This window comes from Lepidochelys kempii, chromosome 3 (genome assembly GCF_965140265.1).
Source record: "Lepidochelys kempii isolate rLepKem1 chromosome 3, rLepKem1.hap2, whole genome shotgun sequence".
In the NCBI taxonomy this organism is placed as follows: Eukaryota; Metazoa; Chordata; order Testudines; family Cheloniidae; genus Lepidochelys; species Lepidochelys kempii.
The window spans coordinates 183,975,596-183,997,322 of record NC_133258.1 but is presented as its reverse complement, the minus strand read 5'-3'; the positions used below and the strand labels follow the sequence as shown (position 1 = coordinate 183,997,322).

Sequence of the window (21,727 nt, the reverse complement as noted above, 5' to 3'; positions counted from 1 at the left end):
GCTCACACCTCTCTTGATCCATTCCCATGCCTCCCTTGGGAGGCCTGCTCCATAGTTTGAGAACTGTTGTCATGGTATTAGCCTTATGTATATTTTTCTTACCAAGAGATTTTTTTTCCTTCTTTTTTTTGACCAGAACAGCCCCACTTTTGCAACCTTCAGAATAGGCTGCATGACCTACCTGTTTACATAGGCTTTTCTTTGGGAGAGATGGACTTGCAAAGACTGAGTTGAGAAATTTTGTTTGGCGTTCAGACGATAGCAAACAGGTCTGTGTTTTCTTTTCTTGTATGATCTATGGGTATAGGCCCTTTTTTAATTGCTTTATATGAATTTTATAACATGCCTAAAACTGGACTATGGACAGTGAACAGATGTGAACTGGGGTCCTAGACAAATAACTTTTTAGTTTCTTCCACATCAATAGAGTGAGCTTTCCCCTTTACGAGGAGTGGAAGTTCATCTTCCAGCCTCTTGCAGCTCAGACGTGGGATATGGGTTGCAGAAGTAGAGGAGGGTTTTTGAAAGACTCAGCATCTACCAGCACTTCTCCATCCTAATGCCTCAAAATGTAGTGCTTAACAGTGGCTGCCTATGTAATATTCTTTAAATATTAGATATTTCTGTAAATTTTGTTTCTGATGTTAAACTCCGCAAAAAATCTTCTGGGGCAAGGTCTGTCATATTCTAATGCATGCCATAGCATCAGTTTATTAAAGTGTCTCATTGATCATATGGCATAAAAGGAGACCAGATTAAACCATATTTCATACATAGATTCTCCAGTCTACATTCTTGCTTATTATTGATGAGATGCCTCAGAGTATCTTTGCTTTTCCAATCAAGTCTGGTGGGTTTATTTTCCTTTTAAGTAAATTTTGAAATTACTTCAGATCTGAGCGTTAGGGGAAGCCTAATAGATTGGATTCAGAAACAGGAAAATATATTTTTTCAAAACAGACCAGGCTGTGTTTTGTGTGACTATTCCATAGCAAATATGGCAATTGTTTTGAACACAGTAAGCTTTGATGTAAGCCAAAAGGGAGTGTCTCATCTCTTTCTGTTGTAAACTAAAAGAGGTGATGTTTCTTCTGAGAATGAGAGGCCTACTTCAGCAGCAGCTAGAAAGAACAGGATAGATATTATAGATGGGAATCTGGCCGTAGACTACCAATGTCTACGTATTACCTTTTGAGATATTCTTGTATATTTTCAATTCCATGTGAATTTCATGACGGTTTATAGCCTTAACAGTTTTAGATTAGTTCTTTGAAAAATGTACTAGAAGCAAAGTTTTCCTTAGGCCAATGTTTGTTTACTTATTTATTTAGGTTTCTAAATGAGAAATGTCAGAGGCACTCATCCTAGCACTGGGTGCTCCTTCCAATATTTAAACTGTACAGTAATCATGCTGATCTGCTTCTATCCACTGTTGCCTACCTACAGAGTCATAATCCCCTTCCTCCTTATAACTTTTATACCATGATAATTAAAAATCCTGTCCAACCCTTATCCTGTCCTTATTCCAAGAAGAAAGATAAATTTTGGTGTGTATCCAGAAGAGTTATCAAATTGGATTGCATTCACATTGACTGTGGTGCCAATGGACCTTATAAGAACCTAAAATTCCTGGCACTGCTGGTCCAGGGAGAAAGTCAGGAGGTCCTCATGAAAATTGCCCTTCCAGCAGTGATTTTCGAGTGAGGAAGTGCAGTAGAGGAAAGTTCACAAAGCAGCCTAGCTGTTAGTCCTGAAAGGTGCTAGTTAGGTCCTGAAAGGCTGCTCCCAGACTAATGTAAACTGCTGTGATCTTTCTAGATCATTTGGACTAGGTGAGAGACTTTAGGAGATTTTTATGATATAGTCCATGCTTTCATTGCTGCCACCAGTGCAGCTGCAATGTCTGTAATGTTGCTATTGATTTTTCCAGTGTAGACAAATTCTAGCAATGAGAATTTAGATCATTCCCATGCACATCTTTCATATGAAAGTTGCAGTCATATTACTGGGCAAGCTTTCCTTTTGAGGTGGGACAAAGAAGAATTATAAAGACAGTTTTATGTGATGGGGGGGACTCTGCCTAGGTTTTTTTCCTTTAGTGCATTAGTATGAACGCAGTCTGAAAATTGAAAGCTTTTAATTCTCATGGCTCTTGGTGCCAATAGTCAAAAATTCCAAATTAAAGAGATTAGCTGCAAGCATGACAGTTCCTGAAAACCGGCTAATAACCAGGAGAAAATGCAGTATATACTACAAATTCACATGACTCTGTTGTCTCAGTATCTTTTCTGATATTGCAACAATTACTCTTTTTTTCTAAATATAGTGAAACAAGTAATATTGGGGAGGGGAAATAATCTGTAAATAGTACAAATGCAGGTAAAAAAAAGAAATTTCTCTCTTTCCAGCTGCCTCTGCCTTTTGTTTAGATGTACATTCTGTAAGTTTCCACTAGGGAATAATCTATTTGTATCTAGAGCAAGGAGGCAAAGAGTGCAACCCTCTAGTCACAAGCAAAACACAATGCAATTGTCTTTCTTTTTAGGAATAAAATCTAAGAAAAATACATGTAAATTGAGAAGCATTTTTTGAAGAGGGAGTCCTTTAAGCCCTGTTCAATTTTTCTTATAAACAAAACTACGATACCAAGAATACATCTTTAAAACCTGGTGCTTAAATATCCAGAGCGAAGGTGAAAATTCCATTCTAAATCTCCCGTATTGTGCCTAGACAGTACAATAGCTAGAAAACATTAGGGCAGAGGTTCTCACACTGTGGTCCGCGAGCTCCATTCAGGTGGTCCACGGATAGTTCCCTCTAAGGTGCACGCCTGGGTGGCTGCACATGAGAGGATGGAGGGCCACCCACCTAACTAGTGGAGCTGCGCAGGCGTGGCTCCACTAATTAGGTGCCTGGACCCTGGAGAAGATGCATATGTAAGGTGAGGTGGTGGCCTTGGGAGGAATAGGGGGTAGGTGGGAGGGGGCAGTGGGGTGAGAAGAAGGGGTGGGGGGAATTTGGGATGTGCAGGGCTGCAGCAGCCAGCGAAAGAGATGACTTTCCCCAGCTCCAGGGCTGCGGCTGCCAGGGAGAGAATCATAGAATCATAGAATATCAGGGCTGGAAGGGACCCCAGGAGGTCATCTAGTCCAACTCCCTGCTCAAAGCAGGACTGATCCCCAATTAAAGTTTGGCCTGGGTGACACCTCAACTCATGAGCCAGATTCAGAACTTGGTCCAAAATCTTATGTGGAACCCTGAAATTGTTTGTGTGTTTAGCACAGTGTACCCTCCAATCAGGGCCAAGGATTATTAGGTTTTGAAAAGTGCGGAAGAAAATGTGCATGATATATTAATCATTATCTGCACAAGGACTTACAATATACTTCACTGGAATATATTTTTATAGTCCAACTAAAACTTAAAAAGTTGGGGTTGAGAATGAAATCTCTGAAAGAACTAGAAATGGAACCAGAACCAGAATACTGAAGACCAAATACCATTAAGTTTTGGGGAAGTTTGGATATGAAACAAAAATGCAAAGCTTAGTTTTACTTCTAGAAAGATTCTAAGGGTATGTCTACACTACAAAATTAGGTCGAGTTTCTAGATGTCGATTTTTCAGAAGCGGTTTTATACAGTCGATTGTGTGCGTCCCCACTAAGCGCAGTAAGTCGGCGGAGTGCGTCCACAGTACCGTGGCTAGCGTCGACTTTCGGAGCGGTGCACTGTGGGTAGCTATCCCACAGTTCCCACAGTCTCTGCTGCCCATTGGAATTCTGGGTTGAGCTCCCAATGCCTTTGCATCAATGGTGAATGGTTCCACTGCTTCCGCTGCAACTCTGCTATCCTGATCTGCTGCAACTCTGCAGCAGACAGTGCAGTAGGACTGATAGCCATCCTCATCAGTGGTGTTTTGCTCGCTCCACGCTTCTGCTGCCACTCTGCTATCCTGATCTCCTGCGAGCTGGAGGCGTCTGTCTCAGGCTGCTCTCCCAGCCGGCAGCACCACGCGGTTGGACCTACTTCATCCTATCCCTTGCTCCCATGGCCCATGAAGCCTGGACAGTAGTAAGGAGCTCAACTATAGGCTGAACAAGAGCAGAATGGTGGTAGAATGTGCCTTTGGACGTTTAAAAGCTCACTGGCGCTGTTGGTCAGACCTCAGCGCAACCAACATTCCCATTGTTATTGCTGCTTGCTGTGTGCTCCATAATATCTGTGAGAGTAAGGGGAAGACATTTATGGCGGAGTGGGAGGTTGAGGCAAATTGCCTGGCGGCCGATTTTGAGCAGCCAGACACCGATTGGAAGAGCACAGCAAAGCGTGCTACGCATCACAGAGACTTTGAAAACCAGTTTCATGACTGCCAGGCTACGGTGTGACAGTTGTGTGTGTTTCTCCTTGATGCAAACCTGCCCCCTTTGTTGATTTTAATTCCCTGTAAGCCAACCACCCTCCCCTCCTTCGAAATAAAGTAACTATTGTTTTGAAACCATACATTCTTTCTTTATTAATTTAAAAAAAATTGAGATAACAGACAAGGTAGCCGTGGGTGGTTTTGGGTACATGTCGTCAGTGACCATTCCCTCCCTTCCTTCATGAAAGCAACAGCAGACAATCATTTCTTGCCGTTTTTCCTGGATTGCCCGCGCATACACTATAGCACTGCAAGCGGGAGCCCGCTTCAATCACTGCTGCAGTTGTGAGGATTGTAAACACCTTGCATTTGCCCTTGGAGATTTTGGCATATATATTGGCATTATGTCTTTTGGAACGGAGTTCTGATAGCACGGATTCTTCTCCCCATACAGCGATCAGATCCAGTTCCTCCCGTTCAGTCCATGCTAGAGCTCTTTTGCGATTCTGGGACTCCATGATCACCTGTGCTGATGAGCTCACCATCCTGGCCAAAGAGGAAATGAAATTCAAAAGCTCCCAGGGCTTTTCCTGTCTACCTGACTAGTGCATCTAAGTTGAAAGTGCTGTCCAGAGCCGTCACAATAGAGCACTCTGGGATAGCTCCCGGAGGCCAATACCGTCAAATTGCGTCCACACTACTCCAAATTCGATCCAGCGATGTTGATTTTAGTGCTAATCCCCTCGTCAGGGAGGAGTACAAAAATCAATTTTAAGAGCCCTGTAAGTCGACAAAAATGGCTTCATAGTGTGGATGGGTGCAGGGTTAAATGGACCTAATGCTGCTAAATTCGACCTAAACTCGTAGTGTAGACCAGGGCTAACAGTTCTTTCAGTCTATCCTTTAAAATGCATTGCTGAGAGAGAACCCTTATGCTGCTTGTTTTCTTATTCTATCCTGAAAAACCCTCTTTCACTTTTCCAGCTACTGAGAGGATATCAGGATCATCCTGTATAAAGTCCAGCCTCTGATAATCCAGGATGTCAAGTATCATTCCCTTTTTTCTTTTCTTTTTTAGTAATATTAAAAACCAAGAAATTAAATTACAACAATTATTCAGAAAATGCTACAGGTTGGATTCAATCTGATAAAACTAAGGATTTACTTGGGTTGATTAGGGTGAGTTAAAAATGAGTGAGTAAATTTATGTTAATGTATTTAAGTGAGACCCTGTGATTATTGAAGGGCAGGAGGAGCTCCCTTTTATGGACACCCAGCCAACCAGTAACTGTAATATCCCTCTTAGTAGCTGTTCTCTAATTGCTCTACCTGTAAATGGTTAAAACGTCTCTCTGCTACGCATAGGTAAAAGGAAGTGAGTGGACACCTGGCCAAAAGAGCCAATGGGAAGGCTAGAATTTTTTAAAATGGAGAAAAGACTCTTCTTTTGTCTGTCTGTTGTTGTTCCCCCTGGGAAAGGCGGACAGGGCAGAGCTATGCTGTAAGAAGCTTGGGACAGGTATGAAAAAAATCATCAGTATCATACGACTCATTTAAAACCCCAGATATGTAAGTAGATCAGCAAATGTCTAGGAAGACGTGATTAGGTTTATCCCTTTTATTTATTTATGGCTTGTGGACTTCTCTGTGCTAACCCCAGGTGCTTTTGTATTGCTTGTAACCTTTAAGCTGGACCTCAAGAAAGCTATTCTTGGTGCTTAATCCTTGTAGTTCCTCTTTTAAAATCTAGCAATAACCTGAGTTCCCAGATGTATTTTCTTTTCTTTTGGTTAATAAAATTTAAGTTTTTTAAGAACAGAATTGGATTTTTGTGTCTTTCGTGAGCTACAGCTTATGCTCAAATAAATTGGTTAGTCTCTAAGGTGCCACGAGTACTCCTTTTCTTTTTGCGAATACAGACTAACACGGCTGCTACTCTGAAACCTGTCATTATGCAAGGCACTGCATTTAGCCGTATGGAGTGGAAATCTATCAACTTCATGAGGAATGCATCCGATGAAGTGAGCTGTAGCTCACAAAAGCATATGCTCAAATAAATTGGTTAGTCTCTAAGGTGCCACTAGTACTCTTTTTCTTATTATTTTTTAGAATCCTTGCAGGCTCCCACCTTGTGCAGTCCAAGTGCCAGAGTGGGGAATTAGGCTTGACAGACCCTTATCATTTGAACACAGATTTTTTTTGGTGTGGTTTTAGTATTCTACAAATGGTATTTCCTGTCACATTTCTGCATTAAATATCACACATGCTTGTGATTTAGATGTTATGAGCTGCACAGCATATGTACTAATATAAGGTCAATGTCTTTGTGTACAGTTTTCCTGTGATTAAGAACTTGTGGGTTACATTTACATGGATCCCATTCTAGTTTTTCAAGAGTGAGAACTGGTATATTTAAAGCTCTGCTTCATTGCCATTTTCAAGGAAAAGTTTCTTAAAATTCCTCAAAAGGAGTGAATTGAAGCACTTCGTTTTAGGTTGTTTTTTAAAGAAAGATTAATTTGTTGAGCTCTGCATGTGGAAGGCAGCAGAGAAGTAACAGCAGTGGGATACAGCAATGTAAGACTGCAACTGCTTATTTTGTAAGCTGCAAATGGAATGGCACTAACACTACCCATTACAAATGCAGGGTGTGAATTCCCTTTTATTACTATATTATTAATTTTTTAAAAAATTCTTTTTTTCTTGGTGCTGTGGTCAGATCTAGAGTTCCATAAGTGGAGGTCAAATGAACTACAGCAGAATCTCAGAGTTACTAACACCTCAGGAATGGCGGTTGTTCGTAACTCTGAAATGTTCATAACTCTGAACAAAACATTATGGTTGTTCTTCCAAAAGTTTACAACTGAACATTGACTTAATACAGCTTTGAAACTTTACTATGCAGAAGAAAAATGCTGCTTTCCCTTAATTTTTTTAGTAGCTTACATTTAACACAATACTGTGCTGTATTTGTTGTTTTTTTTTTTGGTCTCTGCTTTTGCCTGATTGAGTACTTCCAATTCCAAATGAGGTATGTGGTTGACTGGTCAGTTCATAACTCTGTTGTTCATAACTCTGAGGCTTCACTGTACTATATATATATGAATATTTCCTTTTTATTTTGTATATATGTAGTATTTTTATTTCCAATATCTCGAAAAGTAATAAGGAAAAGCTGCATTCATGCTGAAAGGCATATGAATGGCATAAATACAGATGAGAGAGAGATGCATGTGGAAAAATGTTTTTCTTCATAGACATTTATTGACTGAAGTTAAATATTTCACAGGTAAAAAGACTGGAGCTTTAAAACAAAATCTGGTGGAAAAAGCTGTAACTTCATGTTCAGACAGAAAAAATGTGTGGAAAGGCAATAACTGTGGATAGAAGAATAGATACAAACATTAACATGTGGAATAACTGACATTGAAAAGATGCAGTGTCAGTGATGGGAAGGGGAATAGTTCACAAAGTGCTGTTTGGGAAAAATATGTTTGTTTTATGTAATATATATGTATGTACTTACAGTCACATTTTATATTTTGTCATTTTTTTCACTTATGCTAGTCCGTGTTTAACAACTTTTGTGTGTCAAAATAGTTAAATGAAAGGGTTATGCTTTGTCCTACTCAATTCAAGACCTGTCTCTGCACTCTCCTGAGTGTTTCAATAGAATTTCTCTTTCGATCACTTCCTTTCTGCCCATTCATCATCTTCTCCTGCTCCCATAACTTACTTGTCTCTTGTAACCTCCCTTTGAGCTCTAATGCAGAACTTCTGTGCCCAGTCCCACCACCCTCCAACTTGTTGATGTGCCCCAGGATGCTTTGCTCCTGATTTTCAGAGCAAAAGTGATGCTCTGAGTGAGTACTACCCCACCTGCGATTTAAGAAAAAGTAGCAAGGTATTTTGGGATGATGCCATCTTGTCTGTGGAAAACAGACCATGTAATTTTGAGATTGCAGGAGTAAGATGATAGGAGGGGAGACGGGAAAAGAGGTGAATGAAGAAGGCTGGCAACTAAAGGGGAGTGGCTGAAACAGTAGAAAAAATGGTAATGATGTGGGGAGGAAATGACCCAGGTTTTCTGTCCATTTGCTAAACTTCAAACTTATATGCAGTGTTTGAGTGGATAATAGAGACTCTAATGGATCCTAACTACAATGCAACCATTTGGAACTCCCTCTCTTTTGAGAGGTGGAGGAGGAATCTTACTAAAAGTAACTACTGTACTGCAAATATTTTTTGTGAAGAAAAAGGTTTAGAGTTCAAAAAATAATGAGAGACTAAAACAACTCCATTCTAAATTCTTGTTTGTTCAGCAATAAAATGAGCACAAAGTTTGTCATAGTCCAGGATGCATTCCTAAATTTTAAGATGGCCCAAAAGAAATTGCAAAGTTTATGGCACAACATACAAATTCATTTGGCTGAACTCTTTCCTTTTTAGAAACAAACTGGTTTTCTAATCCTTGCAGACTAGGAATGGCTTGTATGGCTATATGACACATACTTCAGATAAACAAATTGATTATATAGCTGTGAAGGGAAAATGCTTCCAAGTAACTGTTGTCTAATCCTAAATTATATAGAAATATACATGCAGGTGGTACAATGAGTAGGAACACTCCCATTCTTGTGCTTTCATGCAGACATGAATGTGTACTGACATAATGAGGATATCCTTTCTAGAATGAACAGCATTTGTACAAGCCCTGTGGTGTTTCATTGTATTTTGTTTCCTTATAATAATTAGAGATTTATTTCTTGTTTCTTCATCAACCACAAGGAGTGGAGGGGGGAGAACTCTTTGTGGACACTATATCTAATATAGGGATATAATGTTATGTGTTTCGTGTTTTAAATTATACATTAAAAATTAAAGTCCAGGTTAACTCTTTACTTCAGTGATACTCAGATCTGAGGGGTTCAGGAGCCATATTAGCAATCAGCATTACCCAAAAGAACCATAGTAGTGTGAATTCATTGTTTAATTTACTATTTTATATATATAAACTATATATACACTATTTTATTTATATATATATATATATATAGTGACAGGGTCAGGCCAGATGGCTATAGGAGAGTAATAGAAGGCAGATATATTAGCCCCAGGCTAAGTAGGTCCCTTTTCCCTGGGTAAGGTAACAGGGAAGGTTCCAGAACAATCAGGAACCTTCTAGAGACAATTAAGACAGGCTGATTAGAACACCTGCAGCCAATCAAGAAGCTGCTAGAATCAATTAAGGCAGGCGAATCAGGGCACCTGGGTTTTAAAAAGGAGCTCACTTCAGTTTGTGGTGTGCGTGTGAGGAGATGGAGGCAAGAGGCACTAGGAGCTGAGAGTGAGAACGCGGACTGTTGAAGGACTGAAGTGTACAAGCATTATCAGACACCAGGAGGAAGGTCCTATGGTGAGGATAAAGAAGGTGTTGGGAGGAGGCCATGGGGAAGTAGTCCTGGGAGTTGTAGCTGTCGCACAGCTGTTCCAGGAGGCACTCTAGACAGCTGCATTCCACAGGGCCCTGGGCTGGAATCCGAAGTGGAGGGCGGGCCCGGGTTCCCCCCAAATCCTCCCAACTCCTGATCAGACACAGGAGGAGTTGACCTGGACTGTGAATTCAGAAAAAAGGCCAAGCTGAGGGCTGCTGTGAAGCTCCAAGGCGAGCAAATCCGCCAATAAGTGCAAGACCCACCAAGGTAGAGCAGGAACTTTGTCACTATATATATATATATATATATATATATATATATATATATAATTATTCTCTCAATAAAATAACTGACCAAGTATTCTACAATTGGTTAATAACGTAGCTTGTGTGATTTAATTATTAACCAATGTTTTAATAACATGCTGCAAAGAGCCACAGGAGATACATTAAAGAGCCGCTTGTGGCTCGCGAGCCTCAGTCTGAGTATCACTGGTGAGGTGGAAAATTAACCACGCGTTGTGTTTGAATGAGAACAGCCTGAGATTCCTTTATTGTAATACAAGCGTGAAGGGAGAGACAGCTAGCCAGGAGCTGCTCTATTTTCCATATACTTCAACAAACTTATATAGGGTTTTCAGTGGCATTTTGAACAATACACTTCCGCATGGGTAGTTTTCCAACAGACCCTATCAATTATGCCTTATAAGGACAATATCATACATATTGCATCAATAAGCAACTTTTCTAGTTTAAGCCAAGTGCAGTTGACTGTAGGCCATGGGTTGTATATTGCAATATTGCAGTTAGGGTCTTTTTAAGCAGAACTGGCTGGATAGTCAGGGGCTTTTAGAAACCCCTCTGCTGTCATAGCATCTCTTGGCCACCCACTTGTATACTCATATGACCTTTTCTCATTCTTCCATAGCGCATACAGTAATTCTGCAATAGGAAGATTTAGGTCAAAGGACCTTAGTAGTTTTTTTCTTCCACACTGGTTTACTGCTTGAATTCTCATACAGATTACATTTTATGATCATAGAATCATAGAAGATTAGGGTTGGAAGAGACCTCAGGAGGTCATCTAGTCCAACTCCCTGCTCAAAGCAGGACCAACACCAACTAAATCATCCCAGCCAGGGCTTTGTCAAGCCGGGCCTTAAAAACTTGTAAGGACGGAGATTCCACCACCGCCCTAGGTAACCCATTCCAGTGCTTCACCACCCTCCTAGTGAAATAGTGTTTCCTAATATCCAACCTAGATCTTCCCCACTGCAACTTGAGACCATTGCCCCTTGTTCTGTCATCTGCTACCACTGAGAACAGCTGAGCTCCATCCTCTTTGGAAGCCCCCCTTTAGGTAGTTGAAAGCTGCTATTAAATCCCCCCTCACTCTTCTCTTCTGCAGACTAAACTGGCCCAGTTCCCTCAGCCTCTCCTCGTAAGTCATGTGCCCCAGCCCCCCAATCAGTTTCATTGCCCTCCGCTGGACTCTCTCCAATTTGTCCACATCCTTTCTGTAGCGGGGAGCCCAAATCTGGATGCAATACTCCAGATGTGGCCTCACCGGTGCAGAATAGAGGGGAATAATCACTTCCCTCAATCTGCTGGCAATACTTCTACTAATGCAGCCCAATATGCCGTTAGCCTTCTTGGCAACAAGGGCACACTGCTGACTCATATCCAGATTCTCATTCACTGTAATCCCCAGGTTCTTTTTTGCAGAACTGCTGCTTAGCCAATCGGTCCCCAGTCTGTAGCGGTGCATGGGATTCTTCCATCTAAGTGCAGGACACTGCACTTGTTCTTGTTGAACCTCATAAGATTTCTTTTAGCCCAATCCTCCAATTTGTCCAGGTCACTCTGGACCCTATCCCTACCCTCCAGCATATCTACCCAGGGTTGTGGGTTCAATCCTTGAGGGGGCCATTTATGTATCTGGGGCAAAAAATTGGGGATTGGTCCTGTTTTGAGCAGGGAGTTGGACTAAATGACCTCCTGAGGTCCCTTCCAACCCTGATATTCTATGATTCTATCTCTCCCTGCAGCTTAGTGTCATCGGCGAACTTCCTGAGGGTGCAATCCATCCCATCATCCAGATAAGCATACTAATGCTTATATCAGAGGAATATTTCAGTTAAACCTAATTTATTTACTGATTGAATGAATTGTACTTTTCCAGACTCCCAGCCAAATCAATGCTCAGCAGCATGAATATTACACTACTTCTTGGACTTGTGCCTAAAGTCAAGTGTAAAAGAGTCTCTTTATAAACAACGAGGCCTATAAACCACCCTGAAAAGGGTTTGGATTTGCTAATCTAAAATGTTTCTTCTATGTGCCCACATGTCTGCAGTCTGACAGGTTAAGTCAGAAGCTGAAATAATTTTGAGTATTTTGGGTGTTTTCATCATCTTCAGTTCCCTGTATCTGATCTTCACTTCTTTTAGTTAAGAGTCATCCCACATATTACAAGCAAAATATAATCTACACACAAAATAAATAGAAAAGGAGTACTTGTGGCACCTTAGAGACTAACAAAAGTAGTTATTAATTATTTCTCTTTAGCCAAAATGTGACTTCAGGCCTTATTTACTGCTCACCATCCAAACCCTGCATTGAATACAGAATTATTAATTTTCTCATGGGCTTTTCTGTGGCACTTATTACCATAGTATCTGAGCATTTCACAAACATGAATGAATGTATGTTCACAACACCAGTAGGTGTTATAATGGAGGAGCTGATGCACAGAGAGATTAAGGCCAAAATTGTCAAAAGTATCTACTATATTGTCTTTCCTCCCCACTGACCCAGAGGTCATTCGCAGGGTTTGGACCTGTAGATCCCCAGCACACTAATGGAGTAACAGATGGTTGTATGAGGCTGTTATCTCACTGTGGACCAGCCGCCAGAGGCTGATGGGACACATTTTGCTAGTGGGATTCACAGCTCTTTGCTGACACCAAAGGAATGTTGAGACTCAGGAATCCTGGGTTCCATTCCAGGTTTTGGAGGGGAAGTGTGCTCAAATGGTTGCCCTTCATTCCCTGTCCCTTAGCATGCACCTACCTATTTCTTCTCCCCTGCCACTATGCCACACCAACTGCCTGTCTTTGTCCCGCACCTTACCCCCTCAGCCTGTCTCCATACCCCTTTGCACCTATCTCCACCAGAATTCAAGCCCTGTCACCTCAGGCATAGCCTGTGTCTTCCCTGACCCAGCAACCTGTCCCTGTCTCTCTGCAGCCCCATGTCCCTCTCCCTGAAGATACAATGCTTTGCTAGTGACAAGCAGCAAAACCCTCCAGGTGCTGTTATCACTCAGCACAACAGCATGTGGATCCCCACACCCAGCTAGATTGCATGAATGCTCCCAGAGCCATTCACAAATTACTCAGAGAAAGGCACCAGCTAATTCCCTCCAGTTCCCCAGCCTTACACCCTGGAGCTGTACTGTCTTGCCCTGGTCAGAAGCCCAACCAGTGTAAGTTTATTACCCAGTCCACCCCTCCCTCAATGTGGAGAGATCATGCCCTAGCCTTTTAACTTGAGCTGAGATTTCCCAAGCACTTTAAGAAAAATACACTGTTTTTAAGTAAAGTATAACACAAATTTATTAACTACAGAAAGATAGATTTTAAGTGATTATAAGTGGTAGGCATAAGACGTCAGAGAGTTCACACAGAAGATAAAAGATAAGTGCACAATCTAAATATTAAACCTTATTACACTAGGCAGTATTTAGATTGAGCAATTTTCTTACCCCATTGGATGTTACAGTTCTTAATACACAGGTCTCAATACAACCAGTTTCCTCAGTTGAAGTCTTCATCTTCTCAGCATTCTTGTTGCTTCCAGCGTAGATGGGGGAGGAGAAAGGAAAAAGCATGATGCCACTCTCCGCTATTTTATATCCTTAGTTCATGTGCCTAGAAGACACTTGCCCAGACATGTCCGGGTGAGTTTTGCTGAGTCACTGGATTGAGCAGTCCCTGTTGTGGTCTTGTGCAACTGTCATTGAATTGTAAATCCCTTGATTACAACTCCCCTGGTGATTAATGGTTGGTTAACACCCTCCTGGGTGGGGAACACCACCCTTGTAATAGAGACTCTCAAACTGACAACATATTTCAGTAACAACCATACAGAAAAATATCATAACTTCATACACATTAATGACATACATACTGGTACAGAGCAGTGGGTTTCAGCAGATCATGACATTTCATATAATATCATACATGGCATGCTTTGCATGAAATATCACAACCACATATGAATGATGAAATGGGAGTTACAGGGTGCTCTTTTGAGGTACATTATGTTACAGGTGTCCTCCCTGCTTTTGGTTTCTGTGTCTCATACAACAGCGGCCCCCTGCTGAGAGAAGGAGCAATTTTAGGGAAAGTCCTGATTAGCTCCTCTAGTATGTTAGTTTGGAGAATTTAGCTCCCAACCTGTAACTGTTCTACCACTTCACCTCTCTTGCCATATGAAAGAAGAAGATTAACAATGTTCAAATAACCAAGTCCAGATTAGTGAGCTGATTGGTAGCTTCGGGAGTGGCTTGATGTAAATCTGGGATGCCACTGGCAAACAAAGCGGGCACTGATTTACAACATGGTCCATAGTTTTGGTGGTATCCACAGTCACGCTGTGTGTTGTCTCTCATCTTCCAAAGATGTAAGAGATGACAGCATCTACCATGCAATGTTCTAAAATATTCAGTGCAGACCATTGTTTCTGGGGTAGGTTCGAAGTTGTTTTTCAGAGTTGGCAATTAGGTGTGTGTTTTAGACATTAGCATTATCCTAGAAAACTTTCCAAAGTGCCTCAGAATTGCATGAGGATGCTTTAGGAACTTTAGTGCAATCCCAAAAAGGCTTGCGAGATTTCAGACAGGTCTTTGGAAGGTTCTGGAGGTCCTCATGAAATGTCTACTGAGGAGGTGCAAGTTGCATTTTTTTTATTATACGTAGCACACACCTTCTCCACACATACAACCCTATGTTAAGAATAGGGCTGTCGATTAATCGCAGTTAACTCACGCAATTAACTACAAAAAATTAATTGCGATTAAAAATTAATTGTGATTAATCGCAGTTTTAATTGCACTGTTAAACAATAGAATACCAATTGAAATTTATTAAGTATTTTTGGATGTTATTCTACATTTTCAAATATATTGATTTCAATTACAACACAGAATACAAAGTGTACAGTGCTCACTTTATTATTTTTTATTACAAATAATTGCACTGTAAAAATGATAAACAAAAGAAACAGTATTTTTCAGTTCACCTCATACAAGTACTGTGGTGCAATCACTTTATCATGAAAGTGCAACTTACAAATGTAGATTTTTTTTTTGGTTACATAACCACTCAAAAACAAAACAATGTAAAACTTTAGAACTGACAAGTCCACTCAGTCCTACTTCTTGTTCAGCCAATCGCTAAAACAAACAAGTTTGTTTACATTTACAGGAGATAATGCTGCCCGCTTCTTATTTACAATGTCACCTGAAATTGAGAACAGGCATTTGCATGGCACTTTTGTAGCTGGCACTGCAAGATATTTACATGCCAGATATGCTAAACATTCATATGCCTCTTCATCCTTCGACCGCCTTTCCAGAGGACATGCTTCCATGCTGATGATGCTTGTTTAAAAAAAAAGTGTTAATTAAATTTGTGACTGAAGTCCTTGGAGGAGAGTTATATGTCTCCTGCTCCATGGTTTGACCTGCATTCTGCCATATATTTTGTGTTATGGTAGTCTCGGATGATGACCCAGCATATGTTGTTTGATTTAAAAACACTGTCACTACAGTGTGACAAAACACAAAGAAGCTTCCATTATCAGATTTCTTGATAAAATCTGATTTTATCTGATCAAGATTTCTTGACCCAAGGTTTAAGAATTTGAAGTGCCTTTCAAAATCTGAGAGGGAGGAGGTGTGGAGCATGCGTTCATAAGTCTTAGAAGACCAACACTTCAACGCAGAAACTACAGAACCCAAACCACCAAAAAAGAAAATCAACCTGGTGGCATCTGACTCAGATGATGAAAATGAACATGCATCAATCTGCACTGCTTTGGATCGTTGTTGAGCAGAACTAGTCATCAGCATGGATGCATGTCCTCTGGAATGGACGTATAAAGCATGAAGGGACATATGAATCTTTAGCGCATCTGGCACATAAATATCTTGTGATGCCAGCTACAAGAATGCCATGCGAACGCCTGTTTTCCCTTTCAGATGACATTGTAAACAAGAAGCAGACAGCATTATCTCCTGCAAATGGAAAAAATATGTTTGTCTGAGTAATTGGCTGAACAAGAAGTAGGAATGAGTGGACTTGTAAGCTCTAAAGTTTCACATTGTTTTATTTTGGAATGCAGTTATTCTTCGAGTGATTGCTCATGTGTATTTCACAATAGGTGTGCTTGCTCACCATGTGCACCAGTGCTGGAAGTTTTTCCCCTAGCAGTACTCGTAGGGGAGTGCTCCTAGCGATCACTGGAGTGGCATCTCCGTGGCATGGTATAAGGGGCGCTGTGCCCTCCCCCCACCCTTAGTTCCTTCTTGTCACCAATGAAGGTGCTTCGGAACTGCTCTGCTCCAGCTTGTCTGCAGCTTTCCTCCAGGACGCTTGTTCGTTCAGTGTAGTAGTACCTGTAGTTGAAGTAGTTAGATTAGTTTAGTTTAGTTTAGTGCGCCCGGGGCTGGACATGCCCCGTGCCCCGGGTTTTAAGTCATGTGACACCTGTAGGCTGCCGATGCCTGTGAGTGATCCACACGCAGACTGTTTACAGTGTTTGGGTGAAACCCATCTCAGCGATCACTGCAAGATTTGCAGGTCGTTCAAGCCTCGGACCAAGAGAGAAAGAGACATTCAGCTCTGGGCCATCCTGATGGGGTTGGCGCTGACCCTGACTCCGACGCGCCGCTCCGAGTCAGCACCAGATACCACGGTGTCAGTGTGTGGCGACCCCCTGGCGCCATCTACCAGTCAGCACCACTCCCCGTCCGCGGGGCACGCCAAGAAGGCTAAGAAGAGGCCTTCTCTGCGGTGGCACCGGGGGAGAGGCTAGACCCATATTGGGCAGTTCTAGGTCCCCATCGGCCTCTAGGCCTCGGACTCAGGTCCAGGCTTCTCCAGATGTCCGGATGCCCTTCACTCCGGAGCCCCTGCAAGCGGCCCAGGACGTTAAGTCCATGCTGATACCAGAGGCACTGCCAAATCTGGCTCCACGGTCCAGAGGCAAGCCACCTCTGGGATCTCTGCAGTTGCCCCCGGCTTGGTACCATTCGCAGTCGAGGGAATGTTCCCAACACCATTCGCTGCTCAGTGACCATCCCGTGCGTAGTCCACGGCGGTCACTGTCAACCCCCACCAGGTTGTCTGGCTGGGTTCCGACTGACAGGGGCTCCAGGCACTGCTCCGCCTTGAAGAGTGCATACCATCAAGACCAAGGCAGACAGCACCGAAGGTCCTCATCTCCAAAGTGCTATCTTAGCCAGTTGTAACATGAACGTTGATGCTGTTCCTATTCGTCATCTTGTTCCAGGACCCCACCATGGCACCGCTCCTGCAGTCCTGGGAGTCAATTACCAGCACCTTCCCATCACGGATCCACCTGCCAGAGACGATTGTGGAGCAGCTGCAACCGACAGTACCGTTCCTCCACATCGGGATCACGGTCTTGTGGTCAGCACCATTCCTGATGCCAACACTCCTCCAGGTCCAGGGACAGTGGCAGGTTGCATGCCAGCCTGGCCTCCCTTCGTAGTCATCAATCAACGGGAGAGGCCAGTCAGGCTGAACAGCCTGCTCCGCCGGTGCCACAGCAGGTGCAGGTGCAGTGGCCCCAGGCTCCATGGCTGGCACCCAATGGTACCAATGGGCCCCTTGGCTACCGATGCAGCCCCCGGTGGGGGCCTGCTTGTTAGCCAGAGCCTCGGAACGGCTGTCAGCATCCCTTTCCCAGCCTCCAAGGAAGGAGTTGGTGGGACGTGCATCTTCAGTGTCGGTGCCGGTGGACACGCGAAGTACCGCGCCTGCCTCCTCACTCTCCCCTGATGAGGCAATTACGGCCCCTCCTGCCTCCTTTCCACAGGAGGACTCTAAAGCCCACCAGGAACTATTGAAAAGGTGGCATCAAGCCTCAACTTTCAGGCTGAGGAGGTGGAGGAGCTCTCAGACTCCCTCTTCAACTTCTTATCTGCTTCGGTACCAGGCAGAGCATCCCTTCCACTCCACGAAGGGGTGGCAAAAACCTCAACTGCCTGGCTTCCTTTCCCTCCATCTCTAAGAGAGCGGAACGCAAGTACTTTGTGCCTGCCATGAATATCTGTACACCCACCCTGCCCCTACCTCTCTGGTGGTCGTGTCGATCAACCACAGGGAGTGGCAGGGCCAACCAGCCCCTATTCCAAAAAATAAAGATTCAGGCTGGATTTATTTGGGAGAAAACTTTATTCGTCCTTGTCATAAATATAAAGGGAAGGGTAAACCCCTTTGAAATCCCTCCTGGCCAGGGGAAAGCTCCTCTCACCTGTAAAGGGTTAAGAAGCTAAAGGTAACCTCGCTGGCACCTGACCAAAATGACCAATGAGGAGACAAGATACTTTCAAAAGCTGGGAGGAGGGAGAGAAACAAAGGGTCTGGGTCTGTCTGTAGTCGTCTTGGCCAGGGACAGAACAGGAATGGAGTCTTAGAACTTTTAGTAAGTAATCTAGCTAGGTATGTGTTAGATTATGATTTCTTTAAATGGCTGAGAAAAGAATTGTGCTGGATAGAATAACTATTTCTGTCTGTGTATCTTTTTTGTAACTTAAGGTTTTGCCTAGAGGGGTTCTCTATGTTTTTGAATCTAATTACCCTGTAAGATATCTACCATCCTGATTTTACAGGGGGGATTTCTTTATTTCTATTTACTTCTATTTTTTATTAAAAGTCTTCTTGTAAAACACTGAATGCTTTTCCATTGTTCTCAGATCCAAGGGTTTGGGTCTGTGGTCACCTATGCAAATTGGTGAGGCTTTTTATCCAACATTTCCCAAGAAAGGGGGGGTGCAAGTATTGGGAGGATTGTTCATTGTTCTTAAGATCCAAGGGTCTGGGTCTGTAGTCACCTAGGCAAATTGGTGAGGCTTTTTACCAAACCTTGTCCAGGAAGTGGGGTGCAAGGTTTTGGGAAGTATTTTGGGGGGAAGGACGCGTCCAAACAGCTCTTCCCCAGTAACCAGTATTAGTTTGGTGGTGGTAGCGGCCAGTCCAAGGATAACGGGGGTAATATTTTGTACCTTGGGGAAGTTTTGACCTAAGCTGGTAAAGATAAGCTTAGGAGGTTTTTCATGCAGGTCCCCACATCTGTACCCTAGAGTTCAGAGTGGGGGAGGAACCTTGACAGTCCTCAAGTTTCCAGTTACAGGTGGCGAACCATCAGGCTCTCCTGGGTCGGTATGAGTTCAATCTATAGGGCTCTCTGCCCAAATTCAAGGACTCCCTCCAGGAGCGTGACAGGAATGAGCTCAAAGCTATGGTGGGGGAAAGTGTCGTGGCTCCTGCTGTCTGGGCTGTCCAGTGAGGCACAGAACTCCTTGCAGGACTTCCCATTTGACAGCAATGCCCTGTTTGCAGAACAGGTGGACATAAAACTACACGGCCTAAAAGATTCCCACACTATGCTTAAGACACTTGGCCTCTATGTTCCGGCTCTGGCTAGGCCACCCACTCTAAATATGAGCCCCCTTATAAAAAGTCGGGGAACTATATGAAACGCCCGCAGAGGCAGTCCCGGTCTGCCCCGCAGCCTGGGTCCTCCAAGGGCAAACAGGCGGGGAAATGGCAGTTTTGACAGGTTGCCTGTGGGCAACCTACCAGTTCACATCAGAGATCCACCCGCAATAAAGCTTCCCTTCTCCAACTGGTTCGGTGCTTTTCTCCCAGAGTGGTCACAGCTGACCTCGGACCGATGGGTCCGCAACACCATTTCCTGGGGCTACACCCTCCAGTTTACCTCTACCCCACCCAACCACCCTCCGCCCCTCCTGGGGGACCCCTCTCACGGGGCCCTGCTTGAGCAGGAGGTGGGGCAGCTCCTTGGCTTAGGAGCGGTGGAAGTGGTGCCAGCGGAGTTCAAATGCAAGGGGTACTACTCCCGCTATTGCCTTATCCCAAAAGCCAAATGGGGGCTCAGGCACATCCTGGACCTGCGAGGCGTGAACCAGTACATGATAAAGCTCAAGTTCTGCATGGTCTCTCTGGCCCCCATCATCCCCTCCGTGGATCCCGGGGACTGATACGCCGCCCTTGATCTGCAGGACGTGTACTTCCACATCCATATATTCGAGGGGCACAGGCGCTTCCTCCGTTTCACTGTTGGGCAGAAACACTACCAATTTATGATCCTCCCGTTTGGCCTGTCCACTGCTCCCAGGGTATTCACAAAGTGCATGTCTGTGGTGGCAGCCTACCTCAGACGTTGTGGGGTCCAGATCTTCCCTTATTGGATGACTGGCTGGTCAAGCTTCCGCTCGCAGGTGCGGGATCACGTGGCGCTCCTCCTGTCCACATGCGCCACTCTAGGCCTGTTGGTGAATGACACCAAGTCCACATTAGTCCCGGTACAGCGCATAGAGTTTATCTGGCAGTCCTGATATCCTAGCGCAGTCCTGAACACCATGTCGGCCAGGACCTCCCTCCCACCAGACAGGTTCGAGACCTTGAAAGGGCTAATTGACACAGTCACAAGGTTATCAGTGATGACAGCCAGAGCATGTCTCCAGCTCCTGGGTCACATGTCAACGTGCACATATGTGGTTTGCCACACCAGACTCAGGATGAGGCCTCTCCAGCTCTGTTGGTCTTGGTCTTCTCCCAGGCCAGAGACAGGATGGACAAGGTCCTCACTGTTCCCGAGCCGGTGATTGCCTCCCTACAATGGTGGTCCTCCTCAGGGCCCGTTCAGGGGTAGGCCCCCATTGGTGGAGCTGGTGTCGCATGCTTAGGACCTGGGGTGGGGAGCCCATGTGGGGGATGTTCAGACCCAAGGTCTGTGGTCTGCACAGGACCTTGCCCTGCATATAAACGTTAAGGAATTCAGGGTGGTCCAGCTGGCGAGCATGGCCTTCCGCTCGCACCTGGAAGGCAGAGTGGTCAGAGTTCTCACAGACAATACGGCCTCGGTGTTTTACATCAGCAGGCAAGGCATGGCCTGCTCCTCTGGCAGGAAGCCCTCAGGGTGTGGGACTTCTGTATAGCCCACGACATTTGCCTACAAGCCTACCACCTACCAGGCGCCTGGAACTCGTGGGTAGATCGCCTGAGCTGAGACTTCTCCTCTCAGCATGAGTGGTCTCTACACCCAGAGGTGGTGCACAGACTTTTCCAAGAGTGGGAAACTCCCCAGGTGGACCTGTTCGTGTCTCGGCAGAACCGCTGGTGTCCCCAGTTCTGCTCGGGGGGTGGGGGCGGCTGGGAATGGGTGCTATCTCTGATGCCTTCCTCCTATCCTGGTCAGGCCAATTTCTCTATGCCTTCTCCATGATCCCACTGATCGGCAAGGTCCTGGAAAAGATAAAGATGGACAGGGCCCAGGTCCTCCTGATTGGCCCGGTGTGGCCCAGGCAACATTGGTACGGGACCCTCTTGAGCCTGGCAGTCGCCCCGCCGTGGCCATTGCTGCCCCACTCAGACCTGCTCTCCCAGGACCAGGGCCGCCTCCTCTACCCCAACCTAGCAGCACTCCACCTCACAGCATGGCTGCTCAATGGTTAGGCCAGGAGGAAAGAACGTGCTCAGAAGGGGTTCAGCACATTCTCTTGGAAAGTAGGTGACCCTCCATGCGTCGAGTCTACTTGGCAAAGTGGTCTCGATTTTCCTGATGGGTAGCTGAGCAGGGCGTTTTGCCCATGGCTG

General features: G+C 44.3%; 1 protein-coding gene across 6 annotated transcripts in view; it reads left to right on the top strand.

The window, feature by feature from the left end:
• Nucleotides 1–21,727, top strand: part of STON1 (stonin 1) — a 93,404-nt gene that overhangs the window by 16,460 nt on the left and 55,217 nt on the right. For 2 of the 6 annotated variants that reach the window (XM_073339231.1, XM_073339235.1), the window contains exon 2: nucleotides 142–269. The exons of 3 other annotated variants lie outside the window; for them this stretch is intronic. The gene's annotated coding sequence lies outside the window, so the exon portion shown is untranslated. Of the gene's footprint in view, nucleotides 1–136; nucleotides 270–21,727 lie in introns of all 6 variants that reach the window. One more of the 6 variants, XM_073339233.1, reaches the window with a different exon arrangement.